Below are 27522 nucleotides of genomic sequence, written 5' to 3'. Positions count from 1 at the left end.
TCAAATGTATGCCTGAAACCCAGTTGTTGTTACATTTGTTTTTATTATTCCCATGATTGAAGTGTTTTGTTAATTTTTTATTAACTAACTTCTCAGAAAATTCGTCCTATGCAAATAAAAGGGGAAATTGCAAGTCCAAAAAAATGTCAATCCAAATCCTTGAAACAGAGGAAGCTGAAGCGAAAATTTTATTGTATAGGAAACATTCCTAGAGGCCTAGATCATCAACATCATTAAAACAATTCACAAAAAATAAATAAAAAAATCCAACCTTGCTTAATCGCATGTACCAAGTTTGTTAGTGATCCTAAGTATTTACATTTCCATCTCCCATACTCATACTCATATTCATAAATCCTCCTTTCTTCATTGACACCTCCATGAGTATGAACCTATCCACTTTTGCAATCTTCATTATCTTTAGACATAAGAAAACCATATGGTAGGGGACATCCTAATATCACGGATGACAGGTCCTCCCTCTAGCATCCTCATAAATTGGAGATGTCCCATGGAATGTCCTTCTGAATGCCTCCCACATTGGAAAGAAATTCTAGGGAAATCCCCAAATTATTAAAAAAAAGGGACAAGGAGGGGATGTTCTTTCCATGTCTCTCCATCCTCAGGACATCCCCATCCCTGCAACATTGTAAATACCCCAAGGAGACATTGACAAGGAATACTGAAATATATTGTGCATGAATATCGACACAAATATATGAGAGATAGCACAATGATGCCATGATCCTCCTATTGATACATAATATTTTTTATTAATGCGACAATCTCAACTTTTATTCCAATTAAAGAAGTTTAACAAATTATTAGCCACAGAGTAGGGAATCAAATTTTATTGGAGCACAATCAAGATGCACTTGGGATGATTTTGATTCCTTCACAAGTGAGCTAGAGAGTTTTGATAACATCCCTATTGAGTTCACTTATAGTACTTGTAGAATAAATTTGCAAAAACTTCAATTTTCAATCTCCTTCCAAATTTTTCATGCCCAAGCATAGTTTTTGAATAAGGGAAAACAAGTTTTGAAGGGACCTGGAACCCTATACAAGAAGAAATCTGCAAAAACTTCGATTTTCAATCTCCGTCCAAATTTGTCATGCCCAAGCATAGTTATTATTGAGTCAATTACCTACTAATCATCTTCTAGAATAACTCTCATTTCAAGTGTGCAATTTGAGGGACAAATTATGACAATTCTCTGAAATATTTTGATTTGGTATATAGATTTTACATCTCTGCAAATTTTTTGGTTTCATGCCAATTTTACATAAATGTTTTAGAGGTATCTTTGTATCCAAATCACATCGATGGGTCTATGAAGAAGTGACATGGCTTGCTATCATTTTAAAATCTTCTTTTTTGAATGTTAAGATATATCAAGTTTTATGTCATAGATTTCTTTTGTATAGATTACAAGTTGAAACATAAGAGTTGCCTACCTTTTTTTAAATGTAATTTTATACTTATCTTACTAGGTTCTTGTAATGGTGAAAATATTAGGGTTTTCACCATTAAATGTATGGAAACTACTAATTTTTACTTGGGGACCACTACATTAGGGAAATATAGGAATTAGATAGATTTAAACCTAATAGATCTAGATTTTGATCTAATTCCAAGGGGTATTGGATGAGCCTCTTCTTTCCCTTGAATTGAATTGATTTGTTGAAGATGTTGAAATTAGTGCAAATATGTCGGAATTGATGTAAAAATGCATGGACAGTAAGCTAGAGTCATTGAATCGAGCCATGAACCTAGATCTAAGGATTATAATAGAATTTGGACCTGTTCCTAGAAGGATCTCCTGATTCGTCGGGACTGAGATGTTGGTCGCTCTGGTCCTCTGCACTTTTCGCACTTTAATGGGGGATCAGTTCATCACTGTAAATAAAACCAATCCTGAAGATCACAGCGCCATACCTACTATTTCTCACACTAGAGAATGTAAATAGGTTGGGAATAGGGGTTTGCCTAAGTCAAACCCCGGTTTAGGAATTAACCTTGAATGAAATATTGCAAATACTAAAACAAGCAATGGAAAGATATACCTTAGATTTGTGATGATTGATAATGATGTTTTGCTTCTTGAATATAATCACATATTTTGTATGAAATGGCATGAACATGGCAAAACCCTAATCACACACACATGCTTGCATATGGATGATGTAACTTGCTCCACAATGATCGAATGGAGAAAATAGCCTTGAAGATCTCTAGAAATGCTTGATTGCTTGAATATGGAGACTTAAAATGCTTAGGATGAAATTAGGTTTATCAAATTCCTTTATATATGATGATCTAGGTCAATTTACTGATTAGGTTGGCCTCCAATGGTCACGTAGAGTCACCAAATTCATTTCCCACTAGAGAGATAGGTCACACCCTCCTCTTAAAAAATGGGTCCCATTGAGGGGGACCAGGGTGCCAGACACTCTAGTCCAGGACCAAGGCGCCTTTTCCTTCTCAATCAGGGACCTTAAATTGGCCTCAAGGATAAGGACATAGCCCCGAAGGATCATTTGGTAAGTGTATGTGGAATAAAAGTTGGAGTTAAGGCACTGAATGGACTCGAATAGGAGATGAGGGAGAGACGTGCTAAAATAGGGGCACAACCATGAGGTGTAAATTGACTCGATGACAATTTACGATGCTACAGTTCTACTTTGTGTAATTTGAATTTTGCAGGTACGTCCCAATTAAATTAAATTTTGTAAATATCCATGTTGACTTTGTTGATTGCATGTTGTATAGGGATTATAGACTTTCTTCAAAAAGCCAAAATTTTCTTTTGAATAATATTTTCTCCTCATTATGATGACCTAGGTGTGAATCCTTCAAGCAATCCTTGCGATCACCTAATTGTTGCACAAAATGACACACCTACAAGAATCATTCCTATTGCAACATTAAATCCATACAAAAATAGAAGTATGATAAAGGCAAGAGTCACTACAAAGGGTCAACTTCGCCATTTTAACAACACCAAAGGAAATGGAAAAGTTTTTCAGTTTTGACTTGATTGATTCTAATGGTGGCAAAATAAGAGTGTATTAGGGTTAAAATCATCATAACTAATTAGATTATAAGAGCGAATCACAAACTCTAATCTAATTAAAATTAATCCTAAATAACAATCGAATAATGTAAAATCAATTGAATTAAGACTCCCTCAATCGATTTGACAAAGCTTCCATTGCTATTCTCCTTAGTTGTTGAATTGGATCTCAGGTATTGCACTGATTTCCTGCATAGATTAGCAACTATTTTGAAGACTATGATTCTAGATTGAAATGAGAAAAGAGGTTGAATTTATAGATTTTCAACACAGAAGGGGTGAGGATTTGAACTGAAGTGTTGATTGGTAGTCAACTGAGATTGATTGAAGAGTGAACTCAATTTGATATCTATTAGCAGGATTGATTGGGGAGTCAACTAAATAGATTATCCAATTGGCTGAGATGATGAAGGAGATGACTGAATTGATGGATCAGAAGACTGAATTGATGGATTAGTCAGAAAAAGCTGATTTGGAGTGAAAAGGGGAGATTCAAGAGTTAACTGAGTTAACTAGTTAGATAACTGATTTGATCAATCAGTTATGATTTTAACATGTGTTATAGGATTTTGAAATTGAATTTGATTTTCATTTTCAATTTGGATTTGAATTTGGACTTTCAAATGTTGAAATGCACATGAAATTAACTAAAATTCAGATCTAGTGAAATGTGAATTTGATGATTTGAAATTAGATAGAATTAATTGAAATCCACATTTGGGAAATTGTGAATTTGGGAGAAATGAAATTAGATGAAATTATTTGAAATTAGAATTTGAGGAATTTGGAGGAATAAGTTAATTAATTTAAATGAAATTATTTAAACATTAGAAATTGAATTAATTAAATAATAAAGATTATTTAATCAAGTAATTAATCATAATTAATTAAATAAATAGTATTTAATTAATATTTGAGAAAGGGGTTAAATGATTAATTAATTAAGAAGTGGAAATTGAATAATTAGAAATGTTGAATGTGATGATTAAGCCAGTTTAGAAGAATAATTAACTTAATTAAATAATTAAATAATTACTTAATTAATTAGGATGAATAATTACTACATGATGAAAAAGACATTTTTCAGTGTCTATATTTGCCCCTCTTTGAGACAATGTTGAAGCAACGTTGTTTCAAAGAAAATGAAAAATAAAATAAAAGTATGCCCTAGTATGCTCGGTAATGTTATGGGTATAATGCCCCCTCGAGATATTGTTTGTGCATTGAAGGCATGACTGATCTCTCGAAAGAAGAAGAATGTTAGATGAGAGATGAAGAATGGTTAACTTGATGATACAAATGAGTTTGATTGGATAGAAGAAATGGTTAGAATGAATGGAAGATTGACTGAATGATCGATTGATAGGATTGGTGTGATTGATGAGATTGATAGGATTAATTTGATTGATAGGATTGATCTGATAAAGATAAAGTTTGGTTCAAGAAGGACACATCTTGTATAAGACAAAAATCATCAATACGTCTAGTTTCACGGAGGATACATCCTGTATAAGACAAATGATAGCTCAAAATTGGATGAATAATGAAATATGATTGTAGCATCGTAAATTGTACGCACTTGCTAAAGCAGTACAATTTCACACCTAGTTTAGCACCCGCCTTGGCGCATTTTGCATTTTGCATTGCATTTCCCCTTTAGCACTTAATTAATTAAATTAAGTAGGTCTAAGGTTCTATTTCATCATCTTCCATATCATAAAGTTGGGCCCTTTTCATTAAAGTGTGCCCCTTTCATTTTATTCTTCCAATACATCATTTAATCAAAAACCCTAATTAGGTCCTATTTTGAACTTGGGGGCTTGATTTCGGGGGTCAAAACATCTCGAAATCGCTTGTAACTTCAGGATTTGCTCTAAAATCATCGTATCCGACGGCCCTGAAAATTTGGTGAAAAGTTGTCAGGACCATGGCGCCCGGAGTGCAACATGGTCCCGGACATTTTTCCCGAAATTTTAGGAGCGCGATCCAATCATAAAATAAAGCTTAACCCCAAGAAATTGGCGGGAGATTCAATCTCTAAGTCGGCCTAAAGTTGAAATTAAGACCTAGGGTTTCATACATAAGAGCTCTCTTTCTTCATTTGAAAGGATCCGATTTTTGGCTTTGAAGGACCCTCATATGCAGCGAAAGAGCAGATCTTTGAAGACTTCAACAACATTCAACATCCTTCTATCAAGCATTTATCAATTCCATTCATCCATTTAGGGCTTGGAAGACATTGAAGAACAATAGGAGATTACCGACTGAAGATTGGCTTGTACTCCTCCCTTGAGGGTTGGATATAAGTGCAGGTTTCGGGACTCGGACGATGCCGCAGGTTGCGGATCCGGGAGAAGCAGACTGAGACCGACCTTCCCACCAAATTTCAAAGCAAAAGACCAGGACAGGGGTGTGGGGTGCCCTGGTCCTCCTGACAGACAACATTTCCGACAGTTTTCCAGAGTGCAAAACAACAGTTCCAGGTGTAGTTTCAGGTGCAGAATCAGGACAGTGGCGCCCGCGCCCCCGTCCCGAACATTTTCAGTCAGATTTTAACTCTGGGTACGCATTTGCATTCTTGTCTTGTCCTTGTGTTTACAGCTTTCCATCATTTAAGTTCAATTCTGTAATCTTGTTATTAGTTCATACTTGCACTTTGGGGTTAGGGATTGAACTTGCATCATTTCATCTTTCAATTACAACAAAGGAATAGAAATCCTAATAGGTAGCCCGTGGCTCTCTCTTCCACAAGAAGAAGTAGCCAATTGTGTGATACCTCTAGGCTCTTTCGTATTCCACAAGTGTGTGGTTGAAAGTGAGATTAGGGCATGTTTGCTTAGTGTCACTTTTTCTCCCACACATTTTGGTGAACCCGACGTGAATCTATTGTTGCCTTCTCTTGCATTGCATTTGTTAGATCTAGATCTAGATTTAGTGTGTTTCATTTAAGTTTCATTTTCATAAAAAAACAAAAAAAAGAAAAAAAAGAGGGAAAAGAAAGAGTGTGTTTCTTTGTTTCTTTGCATTGTGTGTTTAGGTTTTATGCAATTTTTATTTCAAAATGTCAGATTTTTATTTGCAAGATGTTCATATCTATGATGATTATGAATTAGATGAAGCTTTAGATGAGTTTTTGAATCCTAAAAATACCAAACCTTCATTTTACCAAAAACTCATAAACATTGTTACTATGACATTTCGTTGTGATGAGAAAGATAAGTCGAATGATTCCTCTCAAGGGTACATTCCTATCAACTCTTCCACTAAATCTAGTAACATGGTTGTTTTCAATGATCCCCTCTATGAAGAGATATCTCCTTTTGAATCAAAAGATAAACCTTTTAATAGATATGATCATGCTTTGTTGGATGATGCCCTTGATGACCTTGTGGTTCCTAAAAAATGCTCCCTTCATGAGGATCCTTTTGTGCAAGAAGATGACATTATCCCTACATTTCCTAGTGATGGCATTTCCTTTTCCAACAAAACTCCCACTAGAGATGATGAATTAATGGTAAATGCTTACCCTTCTCCTAAAGTTGGTCTTACCCATAAGCATCCCTTAGAGAAAGAAGATGAAATAATAAGCAATTTCCTTAATTCTCTCTCCCCTAAAGATCATATTGAACATATTTTGAGGAAAGAGGATGAGTTTAACACATCTATTGATGCTCTCCCTCCTAAGGATGAGGAATTAATAAACAATGTTATCTCCTCTCCCGAAATTGACAATGCTTCAAACATTCCTTTCAACAACTTCACTATTTGGGATGAACCATTAGAAGAAGGTGTTGATTATTCTCTACCCTGTGAGAGAACCCTAGCCAAAGAGGATGAAGTCAAGATTGGAAACTCCCTTGATAGTTTCTCCCCTTCCTTGAATCGCAATTATTCTCCCTTTCCTCAACTTGGTTCTACTCATAAGGAAACCCTAGTTCAAAGCAAGATGGTTAACATCTCTTTCAAAGATCTCTCTCTCAAAAGTGAGACTTTAGAGAGTAATGTTGATCCTTCTCCTAGAAAGTTTATTCCCCATGTAGATCCTTTGATGATAGAGGATGATATGACCTTTCCTAGTATTACTCTTCCTACTAGAACATCAATGCCTATCCCTTGTCTCTCTCCTAAAATTGATCTAATCTGTGATAAGATTTTAGTGCAAGAGAAGACTATCAATAATTCTTCCAACACTTTTGTTCATTCCTCTAAACCATCCTCAATCAATTTGATACATGTGAATGAAACACCTAACAAACCTCTCTTCACTATCCAAGGTGCTTGTCCTTCTCAAAATTCTCAACCTTTAAATAAGCCTATCTTAGTGGTTCAAGGTGGTTATGCTAATGATTCTTTTTGCACTCCTAAGAAACCTGTTATTACTGTGCAAGGAGGTTATTCCTCTAAGAGTCCTTATGAGTATGCTAAGCAATTGACTAGAGAGAGTTATCATGCGGTTGCCCATACTTATAATACTAGAAACAATAGGCAGCCTAATCCTCCTCCAGTTATCCCAACTTCACTTCCTCCTTCCCAACCTATTCTTCCTCAAGCTCCACGGATTTCACAAGTTCTTGGTAAGGAATATGATCTCATAGAACAACTTAAAGCTACCCCTGCTAAGATATCCCTTTGGGATTTGATCCAAACTTCTTCCGCTCATCATGGAATGTTACAAGATTCCTTGAAAGATTTGAATGTTCCTCCACCTAATACATCTAGTAATATAGTGTCTTTGGTTAACTCTGTGATGAATCCTAAAGCTCAAATTGTGTTTACTCAAGATGAGTTGCCTACTAGTGAAATTCAACATCAATATGATCCCTTGATGATTGTGGTTATCATAAATGACACTGCTATAAGACGAACACTGGTAGATAATGGCTCTGGCCTTAATGTGTGTAGCATTAATCTATTGCATAAGATGAATGTGGATACATCCCTTATTGAGCCTGACTCTCATCCCATTCGAGGCTTTGATAATGTGGCTAAGTCTTCATTAGGTATTATCACCTTACCCATCACAGTGGGACCTGTTACTTTGCCTACTCCTATCCATGTTATGTCGGGAAATCTAACATACAACTTGTTATTAGGGAGACCTTGGATTCACGGTATGCAAGCTGTCCCCTCTACATTGCATAGACAAGTTAAATTCATTTATAACAATAAGACATATACCTTGATAGGTGATACTAATTTTCAAGCTTGTTTGCAAACATCTACTTCCAAAGGGAGTTCATCTAAGCCTTCCTCTTCTAGTAATGACTCTTTGAACAAGATACCTATGGATGAATCCTTACCCTCTGGTAATCAAAATTCTTTGGATGAGTCTGAAGCTCCTGAAGAAGATCCTTCTCGACTTGAATATACGCATAAAAAGGCTTTTGATCCTGAGAAGGTTCTCGCAGATGACGATTGGGGATCTCTTGACTTTAATCTCACCTTTGTAGGTGAGTATAGGGTTCCTCCTAGAGAGTTTAAAGTTAAAAAGAAGGAAGAAACTAGAGATCAATCAGTCTTACCTGAACCTATGAGTAATAATTTTGTGGCCGCTTCTAAAACTTCTTCTCCTCACACTTCTAATTCTGAAGAGTTTGATTCTTTGTCTTATGAAAAACCACCTTCTCTTCCTGAAATGGTTGATCGTTATAGTCGTGGTTTTCACATTTTTGCTAAGCATGGGTATCATGGAAATGGTTGTGGCGCTCATGAACAAGGGATAAAAGTTCCTCTAGAGACTAATTTTCACAATTATGCCTTTGGACTCGGCTATAATCCCTGCAAACATACCAAAGCATCTAAAAGACCATCTCTCAATGTGAATGCTATATTTAGTAGTGATGATGATCTCACTTCAACTAAATCATCTTCTACTTCTATCAACTCTCATTCCCCTCATAAGGAAATCTTGGAAATGAACAAATCTCTTTATGAATCCCCTTAAATTTCTAAATCCACTTATGAATCTTTATCTCCTATTTATCATAAAGTCCTTTCCTCCAGGGATAAGGCTCTAATAAATTACACTCATCCCTCTTCTAAGATTTCTTGTGACTTTTCTTCTTCAATTTTATCACTTTATACATGTTTTTGATCTCACTTATAGTTGAGCATTTAACATGTCATATTCAAATACCTCATTTAGTCTATCATGTCTTTAAATAACATTAATGGCTATTATGTTGCTCATCATTATGTGACATTGGTAGCTCATTTACTGGGGGCTCATTGTCATTCATGATGGTACAATTTCAAGTGCAATCATATTTTTTGAAGCAACATAATAGCCTAATTTTCTTGTTCCTATGGGGACAAGAGTGATTTCATACATCTCTTCTTTTGCTTATGTCCAAATCTCTCCCTAGAAGATTGTGTAAGTCCTTCTCATTGTCCTTATCCTTGGGAGGCAATGATCTTTCCTTATTTTTATCTAAGGATCCACTTTTTCCTATTTTGTGGATGGTGTGAACTTTATTACTTGATGTTATTCCTTGTATGCATTTGTTGTTGTTTGTTCAAGGATTCTCTCTTACAAGAGGTGTAAGTCCTTGACTACAACCTCTTTTGTACTTGGTAAAATACATCCATAATGAATTCACTCTCCCAATTGGGTTAAAAAGAGCGTCATCCTTCATTAAGAATCACTTTCACCTCACAAAAGAAGGAAGTATTGCATTCTTATTCTCTTCTTAGACAATTCCTCTCGGGGATAGGTGTCTTTTGTACAAAGATCTCTTCTCCTCTAAGGATCTCCTTTACACATACTACAAGATATCCCTTTTTCAACTATCTTATCCTTGCTTAAAGAGTGCAAAACTCTCTTGCTTGGATCTATGACATTGTTGCATTTTTGGGGTATCTTCTTTTGTGATGAAGGTAGGTATCCTTGTTCTACTTTTCTTATGATGTAAACATTACACTTTTTGAGCAATGGGTCATTCTCGGAACCAGAGCACAGACTCGTAGAGCGAGATGTCTCCATTTTTCTTTTATGCAAGGTGATTATTCTCGGAACCAGAGCACAGACTCTTAGAGCGAGATGTCACGCTTTTGTACTATACATATACAGGTTGTAGCATACTCGGGCATAGACTCCTATGAGGTGCTTCTAACCTCCCTTACACACACATGCATGAGGTTGAGTGGAAATAGCGGCATAAGGCTAGACTTTCTCACTCTCCTCCCTTACATGGATCACCTAGACAGACTCTAGGGGCTAGTTTTCCATGTCCTTTTTCCCATGGATCACCTAGACAAGATCTAGGGGCGAGAAGTCCATGTTTTCTCTCTCACTATTCTTCTCATGGATCACCAATGTGTGTATTCATGCTTTTTTGCCTTTCTTTTCTTTTCTTTGCATTTTGTTTCCATTTACATACTTCATCTTATGTTAGAGAACTCTCAAATCCTCACACTCTTTGTTGTGTTGGAATTGAGATTTAGTCCTCTTTCTTACCAAATGATTCTCCATTAGTTTTTGATCTCACATCAAATCTTCTTGTGAGCATTTGTCATCAATATTCTTTAACAATTCGAAGTGGTAAAAATGATACCCTGTTTCAACTCACTAAAATTAGCAAGCTGAAATAGGGGGGGGCATATAGCTACCCTCGAATTTTCATCACCTTCCTTAGTAAGCATTAGGTGATTTTGTGATCTAACGTGTGTTTTGTAGGGTGCGGTTCCTAACTATGTACTGCAGATACCGCTGGGGGCTTCGTTCGACAGACTTATGGATATATCCTTTTTCAAATAATGTTTACTTTTCTGTACTTTAGCTTGCATATGCACGTAGTGTTCATATGACCGCTAAAGTGGGGGCTAAATGTAGCGTCGTAAATTGTACGCACTTGCTAAAGCAGTACAATTTCACACCTAGTTTAGCACCCGCCTTGGCGCATTTTGCATTTTGCATTGCATTTCCCCTTTAGCACTTAATTAATTAAATTAAGTAGGTCTAAGGTTCTATTTCATCATCTTCCATATCATAAAGTTGGGCCCTTTTCATTAAAGTGTGCCCCTTTCATTTTATTCTTCCAATACATCATTTAATCAAAAACCCTAATTAGGTCCTATTTTGAACTTTGGGGCTTGATTTTGGGGGTCAAAACATCTCGAAATCGCCTGTAACTTCGGGATTCGCTCTAAAATCATCGTATCCGACGGCCCTGAAAATTTGGTGAAAAGTTGTCGGGACCATGGCGCCCGGAGTGCAACATGGTCCTGGACATTTTTCCCAAAATTTTAGGAGCGCGATCCAATCATAAAATAAAGCTTAACCCCAAGAAATTGGCGGGAGATTCAATCTCTAAGTCAGCCTAAAGTTGAAATTAAGACCTAGGGTTTCATACATAAGAGCTCTCTTTCTTCATTTGAAAGGATCCGATTTTTGGCTTTGAAGGACCCTCATATGCAGCGAAAGAGAAGATCTTTGAAGACTTCAACAACATTCAACATCCTTCTATCAAGCATTTATCAATTCCATTCATCCATTTAGGGCTTGGAAGACATTGAAGAACAATAGGAGATTACCGACTGAAGATTGGCTTGTACTCCTCCCTTGAGGGTTGGATATAAGTGCAGGTTTCGGGACTAGGACGATGCCACAAGTTGCAGATCCGGGAGAAGTAGACTGAGACCGACCTTCCCACCAAATTTCAAAGCAAAAGACCAGGACAGGGGTGTGGGGTGCCCTGGTCCTGCCAGGACAGGGGCGCTGGGCGCCCTGGTCCTCCTGACAGACAACATTTCCGACAGTTTTCCAGAGTGCAAAACAGCAGTTCCAGGTGCAGTTTCAGTGCAGAATCAGGACAGTGGCGCCCGCGCCCTTGTCCCGAACATTTTCAGTCAGATTTTAACTCCAGGTATGCATTTGCATTCTTGTCTTGTCCTTGTGTTTAGAGCTTTCCATCATTTAAGTTCAATTCTGTAATCTTGTTATTAGTTCATACTTGCACTTTGGGGTTAGGGATTGAACTTGCATCATTTCATCTTTCAATTACAACAAAGGAATAGAAATCCTAATAGGTAGCCCATGGCTCTCTCTTCCACAAGAAGAAGTAGCCAATTGTGTGATACCTCTAGGCTCTTTCGTATTCCACAAGTGTGTGGTTGAAAGTGAGATTAGGGCATGTTTGCTTAGTGTCACTTTTTCTCCCACACAATGATGAAGGTGAGGAATAATTGATTGATAGATAAAATAGTTGATATGAGAAAATGATAGAATCATAGATGAGAAGATTGGAATTAAGTGATGAGAGAGATCATGTTAGATGAAAGAATGATTGGAAAGAATTGAAAAGGTTGATTCAAGAAAATATGCTTGATAAGAGAATGATCTTGATTAAAATAATCAACATGATGAGATTAGAAAAGTGAAATGATATGATTGATGATGAATATTCTTCTTGTCTTTATTCATAGTGCAACATTTTCATCACCGAACCTTATTATGTAATAATGAAGCTCTGTACATCAAGGTATGAAGAACCAAGATGTAAAGATATCTCATTGCAAAGAAACAAACATGTAGCAGACAAGGAGTGAACCCTCCATTCTAGGAATAACAACAGGGGTCGAGGTATGTGCGGTAGTCACAAGCATAGTTATCCTTCATGGGATACTTGCCGAATGAACGTACCAATCACAGACACCCACTGAAACTATTGCCCCAGAACTTTATTGGTTCACACCACAAACAACAAACAAAGAAAAAAATAATGCCCATCACAGCTCCTCTAGTCACTTGTGGACATCCTTGTGTAGCATAGTAACATAATCTATCGCCAAATGATAAAAGATAAAAATTAACTAGGATAAAATCCAGCAGCCATACTGATCTGTGTCTTCGTGTGATTGCTTGATGTGATAGTTGATAATGTCTAGTTTACAAAAGGTGCAGACCCCGTTTAAGACTGACCTGTTTAGTTTCAAATGTATCCTCTTTTGTTTAAAACAAGATAATGATCACGTGATAAAGATAGATTGTCGATTGATAAGACTTGATTAGTTTGATTGTAGATGTTTGGTTTAAGATAGTTATATCCTTTGTGAACTTCATGCGAAGTGTTTGTTGGATAGCTGCTAGGATATTTGATTCTTGTGAGACATGTTATTGCAAGTTTTTGATGTTTTTCAATTTTTAGTTTGTTTTCGAAGAACTTTTCGATGTTTAGGGTTTTTGGTATTTTCTCAATGTTTTTGTTCTTTTTTTTAGGATCGTATTTGGATGTTTTTGTTGTGATTTTGATGTTTTCTGATTTTTAATTTTTTCAGGACTTTTTTCCGAATGTATTGGTATTTTTATGGTTTCAAATGTTTTTGGTATGTTGATGTTTTGGATTGATTTTGAATTTTTTGATATTTTTGTTTGAATTTTGAATTTTTTGATGTTTTTGGTATGTTGATGTTTTTTTAATTTTTCAAGTCTTTTTACGATTTTTAGATTTTTTTCAGTTATGCCCCCAAGTATGCAAACCTGTATGATATGATGATCTAGGAAATGCACATGGAGACAATGAATTTTCAATATGAGTTATGCTAATGCAAGATTCATGATGAAAATGAAGTTCCTATTCAAACAAAGATGATTGTGTGCGTTCTTCATTCTGAAATGCACTAATTGAATTAAAGGTAGGAAACGTTACAGAGATAGGAGTTCAATCTGTTCTCAAAAAACCTTAGACCATCCAACCTAACACACTATGTGACCAAGATTTATGAATGGAAGCATGGAAAACTTATCCATCAATTCTTGAAACTTTGATCTTCTTTTGCCCATGTGTGTGCAATTGAATTTATTCTTACTCTTATAACCATCAAAGACCCTTGGAATCCTATGTGACTAGCTACATAGGTTATTTTGACTTCAAAATCAACCTGGATAGAGCCTCACTTCTAGCAATATTTTAGGGCTCCGACGAGGTTATGCACTATAATCTCTCAAATATTTCTCCATTGCCAGCAGGCATCCATAGCCCCGATGGAGTTATTTGCATGTTTCCATAGTCAAACTTTTATTATTGCACTTGTATGCGTGATATTTTAGCTATATATCTTTGCTCTTTTTGCCATGATATTTTGATATTGATTTTGGCATAGCACTTTGTTTTTTGCCTTGACTTGTAAGTAATGAAACCTTCTTGGGTATGACGATTACAACGGCGTTGAAGTAGAACGTTGGGCTTTTCACTAGCCACATGACCAACTAGGTATCTGTAATGACTTAGAGCTTATTGATTAACATGTGAGATATAGCAATTGATAGATTTTGGGTAACAAGACTTGATAGTGAAACCTCTACTCAATAATGGATAAAGCTTAATCACAAGGTGACGTTGAAGATGAATGACTAAAGGCCTCCTAAAGACATCATGAACAAGTATCTAGGAAATGAGAAAACCTCCATTCCTTTTAGTACAGACAGGTGAATGAATAAAACAATAATCATGTTTTTATTGATGCAACTATATAAGAAAGAAATAATGATATGCAGCTATATGTTGTGCAATGGTGATATGCAAGCAACTATGGTGTACTTTTAAATGAAGATATGCAATGCAGTACTAAAAATTGAAATGATCCCACCCTTAGATGTAATATATTTTTAGGTGCATGTTGTTATTGAGTTGGTATGAACTTTGTGTAGATAATTCATTGGTCTTTGTTTGAAGAGTTGGATGAACCTATCTTTTTCAATAGAATATTCAACTAGGAGTCTTTCATGTACAGTTTCTGCTATAGCCTCCTTATTTTCAAACCAATCCAGTTGTGGTAGACCTTCTTGCCCCCAGTCTTTCAAGTGTAGGTGTACGAGGAAAATAGATTTTGGCTTCGAAGTTGTGACATGAGCAAGTGCTATGCTTGTTTTTATTGATACACTTGAAGAGTATGATGAAGCCAACCAGGTATTGATCTTATTAGCTAGTGCTATGCTTGTGCATGAAGAAGATGATAAAACAATATGGGTGTTGATTTCATTAGCTGGTACCATGCTTGTTTCTGTCACCACATTGGCATGTGATGATGGCTCACATATAATTGTTGACAAGTTTCTCTATGTAGTATGATATGGATTGGTGATTTCATTGATAAGGGGTTCATGAACAACTTGTGTAAGGGGATTGAGATCACTAGGAGAAATGGTAAATTCATTTGAGAGAGAATAGTGTGAAAGAAATGGAGGATAATGATAGGGAAATGAAGGGATGGAGGGATCTTGATTGGGATTTGGATAACTAATGGGATCTTGTTTAGGACATGAAGGTGAAGGGATGTTTTTATCTTGACTTGGAAAGAGATTTTTAGGAAGGATGGAAGGTATGTCTTGATCTTGCTTGAGAGGTGGATGCTGGATGGGACTTGAAAGAACATCTTGCTCTTGAGAAACAAGGGTGTTATTATGAGAGGAATATAAAAGGATGAGGGGATCATCATAAGATTCTTGGTTGGTGGGATCTTGATCAAAAATTGGGTAGGATGGAAGGGTTTGTTCTTGATCTTGATTTGTTTGATGACTGATTTCTTTTGATTTTGGATTATCCTCCTGACACGGGGAAGGAGTTTGCATGGGAGATATTTGGAAGGTTTCAACACTTTGGCCTGATGAGAAAGGATTTTGAATGAAATCCTTTGAATCATGACTTGAATTAGATTGGATTTGTACTATGGATAGCCCTTGGGAGATTGTGTTATTGGATAGAGATGGTGTGGATTTCTCTTGTGTTACTTTAGGGGATGATGAAATGGTGGATAAATATGATTGATTTGTACATTGACTGAATGGGATTTAATTTTGGTTGAAAGGGGTTTGAATGTTGAGTTTATGTGATTGGTATGTTTGATATGTTGGGTTGAAAGAAAAATAAGGTTTACATGACTCTAATGTTGGTTGAACTGAGGTAGGAACGATTTTGTTGAAGAATGAAGGTTGACATGTTTGAATGGTCTCACAAGAAGAAGAAGGTTGGTCTGATACTGATTCCCTCGTTGTTATCACATCTATCATCATTTTTTCTAACCAACCCCTATGGTTTTTAGGACTAGTCATGTCTATCATTTGTTGTTGCAAAGTCTTGATCTGTTGAGCTAAGGTTTCTATGGATTGCAATGGAATAGGAATGAAAGGGATGAATTATTCACCTTCACTACAAAATTCATAATGCCAATCCATGATGTTTGTTTGATTAGTCTAGACCTAGCATCATAACATGTAAGATGTTTCTCCATTTCTAGAATGTTGCAATGTTTGATTTGTTGATCTTGACAAGCTTGTTTGTTGTGAGGTTTTGATCTTGTTGATATTGAAACTTGACTTTGTTGAGGGGTTTGATCTTGTTGATATTGATGTTACAAAGACACAGTAGCAAGCAAAGAAAACAATCTAAACTAAACAAAGAGAGTTGCTGGTTTAAATAAATATTCATCATGAATATTATTACACTTTACTTAAGTTAACTTAGGATAATGCATCTCTTCGTATTTTGGATATGAGACACTTAGGGAAGTGTACACATAGGGATATAGCTTGTAGGATAAATTCCACCTTTTGTGGTCTTATCTTGCTGTTACACTCCACATTCGGTGGGTCATCCACCTCTTGTGGAATATTATATTATTTCTCCTACCTACCCCTAGTATTTCTTACCTACCCTTGTTTCTCATTGAGCCACATGTCATGATTGCGTGCTCGTATATCCATATGGCCTTGCCTATAAAGCAGGCTCATATTCATTGTATTGGTTAATCTAGTTGATCATTTGTATATTGATGAGAATACAGTTTGTTCTTGTCATTCTATTATCTCTCTTTATGCTTTTCATTGTGCCCTTGATCTTGGAAAAATATCACATGGTATCAGAGCTATTGGGGATTCATTGATTGGTTTTGGGAGACATCTTGGAAGGCTTCTATTTTTGGATTTGAGGTTATGTGCATTTTGGAGGCATCTTAGAGCGTTTTCGACCTCACCATTGCGTCCGGGAGGCCGTTTCCATAAAAATCGAGTATAAACTCGACCTATTTTGGTGAAAGTCAAATTTTGGGTGTGGAGGAATTTTTTGCCCAATTTGGGCAGTACGGTACAAAATTTTTGAATGTTTTATTAAAAAAAAATAAATTCTGAAAATATCTTTCAATACGAATTTTTTTTTTTTTGAAAGGGGGCATATTTTTATTTTTTTTAAAAAATGGGGTTTTCTTTTTTGAAAAAAAAAAAAAAACTTGTTTGGGGGTCCATAGAGCCCCCCCCTGCCCCTCCATACTTTGTATGTATTCTGCAGGGTTGTTGCAGGTCGTACCTGTGGCGGTTTTCATGTAGCAATGACCACTGCACCTTCCGTCGGCCCCTCCACCTCTGGCCCAACCATCCGCACGCCACTGACTCGGCCCTGCCATCCGGTAGACCTCTGACCTGCACCAGTCGGGCCCACCTTCGCCTGCCACGTTGACAGTTAGGCCCATCTCCACCTGCCACGTCACCTGTAGGCCCAGTCGCCTGCCACGTCACCCGAAGGCCCAATCAGCTACCACATCAACACTTTCTGCCCAATCAGCAGTGCACAGTCAGCGCCCAGTCAACATTTTTTGAAAAATTTTAGGCCCCTCTCCATTGAGTAGTTTGGATTTTTGGGTCAACTTTGGAGGCTCATAACTTGCTCAATTTTGCTCCTTTTTGGGTGCAATTTTTTTTTATTTGGGCTATTTTTTTGTGATCTTCGCAGTAGTGTGGTTATTTTCTAATTTTGGTGCACAAGTTTTTCAGAATTTTCAGATTCTCTCAGTTGTACCTTTCCAATCCTCAATTTTGCAACTTCAAAGGCTTCGTTTGTGTTCATACGACCTCATTTTCAGGTGCCATTTTTTTTTTAAAGTGATTATTTTTTTGTGTACTTTCATAATCTATGATCAGTTTTCAGAGATTTTGAATGGATATTGTACTTTCAGATATTGGTCTTTTTTGGCCTACTTGGTACTTGTAATTTGCTTGGATCTTAGTTTAGATCTCTTGAATTATTAGTTTGAGTCTCCTTTGGCCTCATTGAGGTAGTTGTAAAGTTGAAATTAGAAGTCCACTTTGCTATTTTTTGCAAGTGGCCCATTGTACATGCACTAAGTATAAAGTGTCAAATCATCATTTTTTTGGGAGGGGTTTTCTTTGATTGAGTGAATTTGGGGGGGTGTCTTGTGTGATTGTGCCTCTCTTTCCTTGTGCTCTTTCATTTTTATTGCAATGAGTCCTCATAAATTTCAACCTTTAACTCCACGTAATTATGCATCTTGGAAAATTAAAGTATGAAGCAAATTAATGGAAAAAGGTCTCACACATTACATAGATGGAACAATAGCAACACCACCTGATCCTAAGGCTGATCCTAATGCTCAGTTAGAATGGCTCACTAATAATTGCATGGCTCTTGGAACTTTGCGTAAGTATGTATAAGATGACCTCATTTTTCACATTGAGAAGTGTACTACAATCAAAGAGGCTTGGGATATGTTTAAGAAATTGTATGGTCAAGTTGATGAAATCAGAGGTTATGAGATTGACAATGATCTCACCAACTTGGATCCCAAGAATTTTGATACAATCCAAGATTATGTCACCAAAGCCAATGAGCTAAGAGCAAAGCTTAAGGATTGTGGAATTGACAAAAAGGATGCTCAGTTGATATTCAACTTGTTTGACAAGCTTGCACCAGAATATGTAGCATTTGTTTCAAGCTTCCAAACTCATCGTTTGATAGTGGGGAGTTCCTACATTATGCCTTCATTTGATGCTTTCACAAAAATGTTGATATTGGAACAATCTAAGTTGTTGAACATGGGGCTTCTCAAGTCTTCAAAGTCCAAGGCTTTGGTGGCTAATCAAGGGAGTCGAGGGTGTCAAGGAAAAGTTTCCAAGAAGAAGAAGAAGCAATCTAAGTCAAAGCCACAATAGGAAAAAGGGCAATCATCCTCTCCATCACAAGGTGATTTTTCATCCTCTTCCAATAAGGGGACTCCACCTAAGAAGAATAAACCAACTTGTGCATATTGCAAGAAGTATGGTCATGATGAGCAGCGATGCCACACCAAGCAAATTGATGAGTTGACAAATCTTCTTAAGAAAAACAATATCAACTTGCCATCTGCCTACTCAAAGAAGGATTCATCTCCTTCCTCTTCCTCACAATCTAAGGGAAAAGGGCAAGCATTTGTGGCTACAACAGGTTCTTCACAGCAGTGGATACTTGACTTGGTGCCTCTTATCACATGGGTTCCACAAAGGAGCAATTTTCTTCATTGGAGCCATCAAAGGTACCTCACATTTACATAGGTGATGATATACAAGTTGAGGTTGAAGGGAAGGTCCAGTTGACATGGATGATGGAACATTTGAGAATGTTCTCTATGTTCCTAACTTGTCTACCAATCTTCTCTCTATCTACCAAATCACTCACTATGGGAATGGGAAAAAGGTTGAGTTTACACCTGATTCAGTTGTGGTAAAGGAACTTGATGATGATGCCTTGGTAGCAGTGTGACAAGTCAATGACAACTCAAGGCTTTATTCATTCTCCCACTTTGTGCCAAGTTCTCCTTCTAGGGCTTTGCTTACTCATTCAAATTCAGAAAGTAAGATATGACATGAGTGGTTTTGTCACCTCAACTACCGCTATCTTTAGCAACTCAACACTAAAGACATGGTCACAAGTCTACCTTGAATCAATTTTTCAGAGGGTGTATGTTCAGGTTGTTCCATGGGCAAGCATCCCGAAGAGAAGTTTGATAAAGGGAAATCTTGGAGAGCTTTGGAAGTTCTTCAACTTGTTCACAACAATGTAGTAGGTCCATTTCCAGCACCTTCATTTAGTAAGGCCCGCTATGTCCTCACCTTCATTGATGACTACTCCCGCTTCACTTAGGTCTACTTTCTTACTCATAAGAGTGAAGTATTTGACAAAATTTAGGACTTCAAGACTTGTGTGGAGAAGCAATTCGGGAAAGTGGTCAAGATTCTTCGTACAAATAATGGAAGGGAATATGTGAACAAAAGACTTGAAGATTTTTGTACATTTGAGGGGATTGATCTTCAGCATTCTATTCCATACACTTCACAAAAGAACAAAGTTGCAAAGCACAATAATAGAACTCTCAAAGAAATGGCTAGCTATATGATCCATGCACGTTCTCTTGATCCCGTCTTTTGGGTAGAGGCTATCAGTGGTACCACACACATCCAGAATCGGGTTCCTCAGAAAGATTTACAAGGTATTATTCTTTTTGAGGCTTGGGTTGGTAGGAAGCTGATTGTGAGACATTTAAGAGTTTTTAGGTGTCCAACACGGGCTCGCATACCTCTGCAGAAACACAAGGCATTGGAACCTCAAAGTAGGCCTTGCATATTTGTTGGATATCCTGAGGGTGTTAAGGCATATAGATTGATGGATTCTGAGACACATGAGGTGTTCATTGAGAGGAGTGTTCATTTTGAGGAAAGCTCTCCTAGATTATCCTCTCTACCTCCTCCAGCTTCCTCCATTGTGGATAGTGATTCTAGTGATTCAGATGATGAGACTCCTTCAACTCTGACTCACAGGGTTACACCTCCGCAGGGTCCGCTTGCAGTTGAGGAGCCTCGTTCTCCACCTCCACCTAGACCTCGTTGGGCTCGACAGACACTTGAGTCAGTGGGTTCTCTTGTTGGGGATCCTTCGGATAAATGGAGGACTCGATCACAACATCAGGACCTTCCACATGAATTCATTGCTACCGTTTCTGATCCACAAACATTTCAGGAAGCATCAGGGGCTCTTGAGTGGGACCAAGCTATGGAGGAAGAGTATAGTTCCTTGATGAGGAACAACACATGAGAGTTAGTCCCTCTCCCTAAGGGGAGAAATATGGTTTGATGTAAGTGGATCTATCGGACCAAGTTTGCAGTGGATGGTAGTGTGGATAAGTATAAGGCTCAGCTTGTTGGGAAAGGTTTCTCTCAGGTTCCAGGTGTTGACTATATTGAGACCTCTGCGCCCATAGCCAAGATTAACTCCATTCGCTTGACACTTGCTATTGTTGCAGTTCATGGTTGGGTTGTACATCAAATGTATGTGAAGAGTACTTTTCTTCATGAGGATCTAGATGAGGAGATTTATATGGAGCAACCATAGGGTTTCATCCAGGATTCTTCCTTGGTTTGCAGACTAAGGAAATCTCTCTATGGCCTTAAGTAGGCCCCCAGGACTTTGTATGCCAATATGGATTCCTTTCTTCTCTCAGCAAGGTTCACCAGGTGTCATTCTGATCTGGATGTCTACATTTTGCAACAAGGTGACTCTCACTTGATACTTGTGCTCTATGTTGATGATTTGATCATTACAGGGAGCACTGCATCCATCATTAGCACGGTCAAATATGCTTTGCATGACAGATTTTCTATGACTGACTTGGGTCTTTTGCACTACTTTCTCAGGAGAGGTTTCACAGTCATCTTCCGGGATCACTCTTTCGCAACCCAAGTATGCTCTTGATCTTCTTGCACGCTTTCACATGGCTGATTGTAAGCCTGCACCAACTCCCTTTCTTTCAGGAGTCAAGCTTGAGGCTCAGTTCTCTTCTCCACTAGTTGATGTCACATTGTATTGTCAGCTTGTGGGTAGTCTCATTTACTTGACTCACACATGCCCTGATATTTCATTTGTAGTTGGCATGGTTTCCCACTTCATGCAAGAACCACATAAGCTTCATTGGAAAGCCACCAAATGCATCCTTCATTACATCCAGGGTCCACATCACTATGGGATTCACTATGTAGCAGCATAGGACTTCACTTGGTTGGTTACACAGACCTCGATTGGGCTGGTGATCTTGATGATTGTAAGTCTACTTCAGGTTACAATTTTCACCTTTGTTTAGGCCCCATTTGTTGGCAGAGCAAGAAGCAACATGCTATTGCTCTCTCTTCGACTAAGGCTAAGTATCAAGGAGTAGTTAACACAGCGACTGAGACCATTTGTTTCAACAGATTCTCATAGAGTTTGGGTTCACCACTCCATGACCGACAGTTCTACATTGTGACAATCAGAGTGCTATTGCAATTTTGAAGAACCCAGTCCAACATCAGAGGACCAAACACATTGAGATCCATATGCACTACATCTGAGAGTTGATTCAGGAGCAGGTCATTGATTTGCAGTATTGTCCTATAGCGGAGTAGGTTGCAGACATATTCACCAAACCTTTCACTGAGAGTAAGTTCCAGCAGTTGTGAGCTCTCTTGGGGGTGCGAGATGTCTCATTAGGGGGGGTCAGCTGAATTCTCCTTCCTCTCTTATGGGGGGGACTTTTTCCTCTTTGAGGTTTTGTCCTTCTTCTTTGAGAGTCTTTTCTACATTCATCTCTCTTTTGGGGGTGAGTTTTTTCCCACTGGGTTTTCTCCCTTTCTCTGTTTGTGAGAGATTGCATTACATAGTTTTGCTTGCTTTTGCATAATGTATATGGGTACCTATCATGGCCTCGTAGCCGGGACCCATCTTGTATTGTTGAATTGAGTCTTCATTCCCCTAAGTTGCACTTAAGGGGGGGTGTTGGTGTAAATAAATATTCATCATGGATATTATTACACTTCACTTAAGTTAACTTAGGATAATGCATCTCTTCATAGTTTGGATATGAGACACTTAGGGAAGTGTGCACATAGGGATATAGCTTGTAGGAGAAATTCCACCTTTTGTGGTCTTATCTTGTTGTTACACTCCACATTCGGTGGGTCATCCACCTCTTGTGGAATATTATATTATTTCTCCTACCTACCCCTATTATTTCTTACCTACCCTTGTTTCTCATTGAGCCACATGTCATGATTGTGTGCTCATATATCCATATGGCCTTGCCTATATAAGAAGGCTCATATTCATTGTATTGGTTAATCCAGTTGATCATTTGTATATTGGTGAGAATATAGTTTGTTCTTGTCATTCTATTGTCTCTCTTTATGCTTTTCATTGTGCCCTTGATCTTGGCAAAATCTCACAAGAGTACTTGTTTAAAGGACTGTTTTTCAAATCGTTATGAATGTTAAGATCTTTTTCAAGACCCCATTTTTTTTTCGATAGTATTTTCAATTTGATAGCACATCAAGCAAACTCTCCTAATGTCAAAAGGTCACAAGTATTATCACAACCCACAGCTCGATACTCCGTCAGCTCAAACAACCCTGTCACACCCTAGGGTGCGCCCATTTTTTTTGCCTTTTTCTAGAAATTAGACCAAAGAAGATTTTCTCCTCAATTGGCCTGTTATCTTGGGAGATATATGGTGAGTGTCTTGGGGGTGGATTATTCCCCACCCTTGCATTGTGATAATTCAAGTGTCTGGTCACTGACTTGGTTTGGCCTCTAAATCCTAAAGTTTTTAATCAAGCTTCTGTTTAGGTAGTCATAATCAGCAATGTGTTATGTTCCATTAAGGAGGTATCCCAGTCTGAAGAGGTTGCACTATTTAGGTTTTTACGTGCCAAAGACACTGGGGGAGGCATAATGTCGTTATGACAACATGTATCACCCGTTGCTTACAACTTTCATTGCAAACACATTTATTTTATAGTGGTTTAGAATACTTGGCTTTAGCTATTATCACTTAGGTCGTTCCCTCTCACTTGGCCTTATGGGCTACTTGGGAGGCATGCCTTCTAAAGGTTTTATTCTAATGCAGAAAATGAAATAAAGCATAAAGAGGTGGGTTTGGCTTTTTGATCACCCATTTTAAGGGGAGAGCATAATACCTATCACTTCAAAGACACGTAAAACATAATTCTTTTTATCCTCCAATTGCAATGATTCTCTACTCTAAGTGGAGATGTTGCTCCACACATGCATGGTATTCATTTTTAATCCTCATAGCAACTTGTGAAGTAAAGAAAAGAGTTTGTTTTGTTCTTTTTAAAAAACACCAAAAGAAAAGTTTTCTACTCTAACCCTGCAAATGAAAATGACGTTAGTGGACATATGGTGGGCTTTCTAGCCTATCTTTCCCTTGGTTATAGAGCTCTGTCTTTTTACAATCAGAGAGTAATTCTGACAAAAATTAGAAAATATGAAAGACAAAATGAAGAAAATTTCAAATGACAATTATGAATTAACTACTAATCAATTGTGAACTACTAACTGATCAAGTGTGAATTACTGTAACATCAAGTGCGAACTGATCTATGAGCAATTGCAAATTACTGACATGTCAATTGTGAATTAGTTAATAGGTAGAATTTGGAATTTAATGTAGACATAAATATAAGACAAAAGAGAAAGATTTTTGGTTTTCTGAGTCTTTGCTTCTGATCATGCGAGCTTATACTATAGTGGCATCGTAAATCTTGGACCCTTTGAAGACTTTGTGCATGATCGGGTATTGTAAAGTTGTATCTTGTTGTCGTTGGGTTTCTTCGATTTGCCTTTCTGCCTTAATGATCTCCTTTGGTATGCTTTAAGCTGCCTCTTGTGTTGTCTCCTCCTTCTTGCACCTGAAATCTTGAATATAACCCTTCTTGTCATCAGATTAGACACATCTCATGCAAAAAAAATGAATTTTCTAGAATTAGAAAATATTAATGGTTTAGGTGCACAAAATAATTAACTGAGAAATGACAAACGAAAATTCAATTTTGACCGCTTCTGGCAATTGTGAAGCAGTTTTAGCAATTGCGAGACATTATGAAAGCAATTGCGAATTAATATGACATCAAATGTGAATTGATATTTGCAATTACGAATTTTTGCAGTGTTTATTGCGAACTTGCAATTTCTAGGTTTGTACGGACCTACAAAATCAAAGAAATCAGTGAACGAAGGTTAGATATGTTTGTTTCACGTCGGGTTCACCATTTGTATTACGGTTAAAATCATCATAAATCAATCAGATTATAAGAGCGAATCATAAATTCTAATTGAATTAAAATTAATCCTAAATAACAATTGAATAATATAAAATCAATTGAATTGAGCAAATAAATATAATTAAGACTCCCTCAATCAATTTGACAAAGCTTCAATTGCTCTTCTCCTTAGTTGTTGTTGAATTAGCTCTCAGGTATTGCACTGATTTCCTGCATAGATTAGCAACCATTTCAAAGACTGTGATTCTAGATTGAAATGAGAAAAGAGGTTGAATTTATAGATTTTCAACACTGAAGGGGTGAAGATTTGAACCGAAGTGTTGATTGATAGTCAATTGAGATTGATTGAAGAGTGAACTCAATTTGATTGATCTTTTAACAAGATTGATTGGGGAGTCAACTAAATAGGTTAGCTAGTTGATTGAGATGATGAAGGAGATGACTAAATTGATGGATCAGAAGACTGAATTGATTGATTAGTCAGAAAAAGAAGATTTGGAGTGAAAAAGGGAGATTGAAGAGTTAACTGAGTTAACTAATTAGATAATTGATTTGATCAATCAGTTATGATTTCAACATGTGCTGTGGGATTTTAAAATTGAATTTGATTTTTATTTTCAATTTGGATTTGAATTTGGACTTTCGAATGCTGAAATGCACATGAAATTAACTAAAATTCAGATTTGGTGAAATGTGAATTTGATGATTTGAAATTAGATGGAATTAATTGAAATCCACATTTGGGGAATTGTGAATTTGGGAGAAATGAAATTAGATGGAATTATTTGAAGTTAGAATTTGGGGAATTTGGAGGAATAAGTTGATTAATTTAAATTATTTAAACATTAGAAATTGAATTAATTAAATAATAAAGATGATTTAATTAAGGAATTAATCGTAATTAATTAAATACATAGTATTTAATTAATATTTGAGAAAGGGGTTAAATGATTAATTAATTAAGAAGTGGAAATTGAATAATTAGAAATGTTGAATGTGATGATTAAGTTAGTTTAGAAGAATAATTAACTTAATTAAATAATTAAATAATTACTTAATTAATTAGGACGAATAATTACTACATGATGAAAAAGACATTTTCTAGTACAAGGAGTAGCAAGTTTTAATGATGTTGTAGAACAATTTTATGGTCATAGAGAAACTAGGAGAGTGTTTACCATTTTAAACAGGAGACTCAAACCTGCACAAAATAATTTCAACCATTTAAAGAATGACTGAGAAATTTTCTTAGAAAGTAATTCAACAATTGAGTTGTGTTTGGAGGAGGATAGCTTAATACCAAAACAACAATTCCATTTTACACCAATAAGTGAACTTGAGAACATGAAAAGCAAAATTCTATGGTTGATATCATTGGTGTTGTTTTATCAACTGATCCAATAAGCATAATATCTAGAAAGAATGTCACACAAATTGGGAGGAGAACTATTCAATTGAAAGACACGTCAGATTGTATGGTGGAGTTAACAATATGGGGTGGTTTCTGCAATAAGGAAGGCCAACAACTCCAAGAAATGTGCAATTCAGGAACTTTCCCCATTCTCACTATAAAGGCCACAAAAATTAGTGATTTTTGTGAAAAATATTTGGGAATAATTACCACAACCCAACTTCTTATCATAGGGGCTTCACTAACTAGGCAATATTATATCACGTGCATTCATATTGGGGGGTTTAATTGTTAATCATATAAGGATCCGGTTAATACTGAGAGGGGGGGTGAATCAATATTAACACAATTTAAAACTTCAAATCAAAATACCATTTACAACAGATCTAAAATCAATGAATCTATCCCTTTAGCAGATCTCATACACTTGTTACCCACTTATGCAATCTTATTAATCGGAGTATTCACCAACTCGATATCTGATCAACACATACTCATATTGACTTATTATTAGATAAAAATAGTTCATCTATCAATTCATTAACATTATCGGTAACCACTTATAGATCTATGATAAATAATAGTAAACTTATAATAACCAGTAATCAGAAATAATGCATAAAAACATACACTATGAAAAGACATTTCACACATGAACACCAAGATTTTTGATGTGGAAACCCAAATGGGAAAAAACCATGGTCGGGATTGGTACCCACAATAATATGCACTCTTTCGAAGTACGCCCTGTTAGGAGCTTACAATACGCCAAGTTAGGAGCAAACCTTGTTAGGAGTCACCCGGTTAAGGGATTTGTCTATCACTCCAGCTAGGAGCTTAATGATCTATTAGGATCAACCTGGTTAGAGGATTTTAATACTCTTTTGTGAGCTTCCCTGTTAGGGGACTTAGATGGAAAAGGCCTGTTAGGACCTATCCGGTTAAGGGATTTATGTTGTCGTAATTGTTAGAGAACAACAGTGAAAAATGATCTATTACTTTGCACTTTCAGCTTGCTAAATCAAATCCAGTTACGCTTCACAGTCTGCAACACTCAGGAAAATATCTATCTTCTCCAGGATGGCTTAACTCATTCTCCTAATGCCAATGACACATGAAACATTAGTTGTGCCACCCTTAATAGCCATCTCAACTAGGTCGGCCAC

General features: G+C 36.8%; 1 pseudogene; it reads left to right on the top strand.

Moving 5' to 3' along the window:
- LOC131043316 (replication protein A 70 kDa DNA-binding subunit A-like) overlaps positions 1-27522 on the top strand; it is a 43598-nt pseudogene that overhangs the window by 5087 nt on the left and 10989 nt on the right.

This window comes from Cryptomeria japonica, chromosome 7, assembly GCF_030272615.1.
Source record: "Cryptomeria japonica chromosome 7, Sugi_1.0, whole genome shotgun sequence".
NCBI classification, from domain to species: Eukaryota; Viridiplantae; Streptophyta; class Pinopsida; order Cupressales; family Cupressaceae; genus Cryptomeria; species Cryptomeria japonica.
This window is presented reverse-complemented; position numbering and strand designations above follow the sequence as displayed.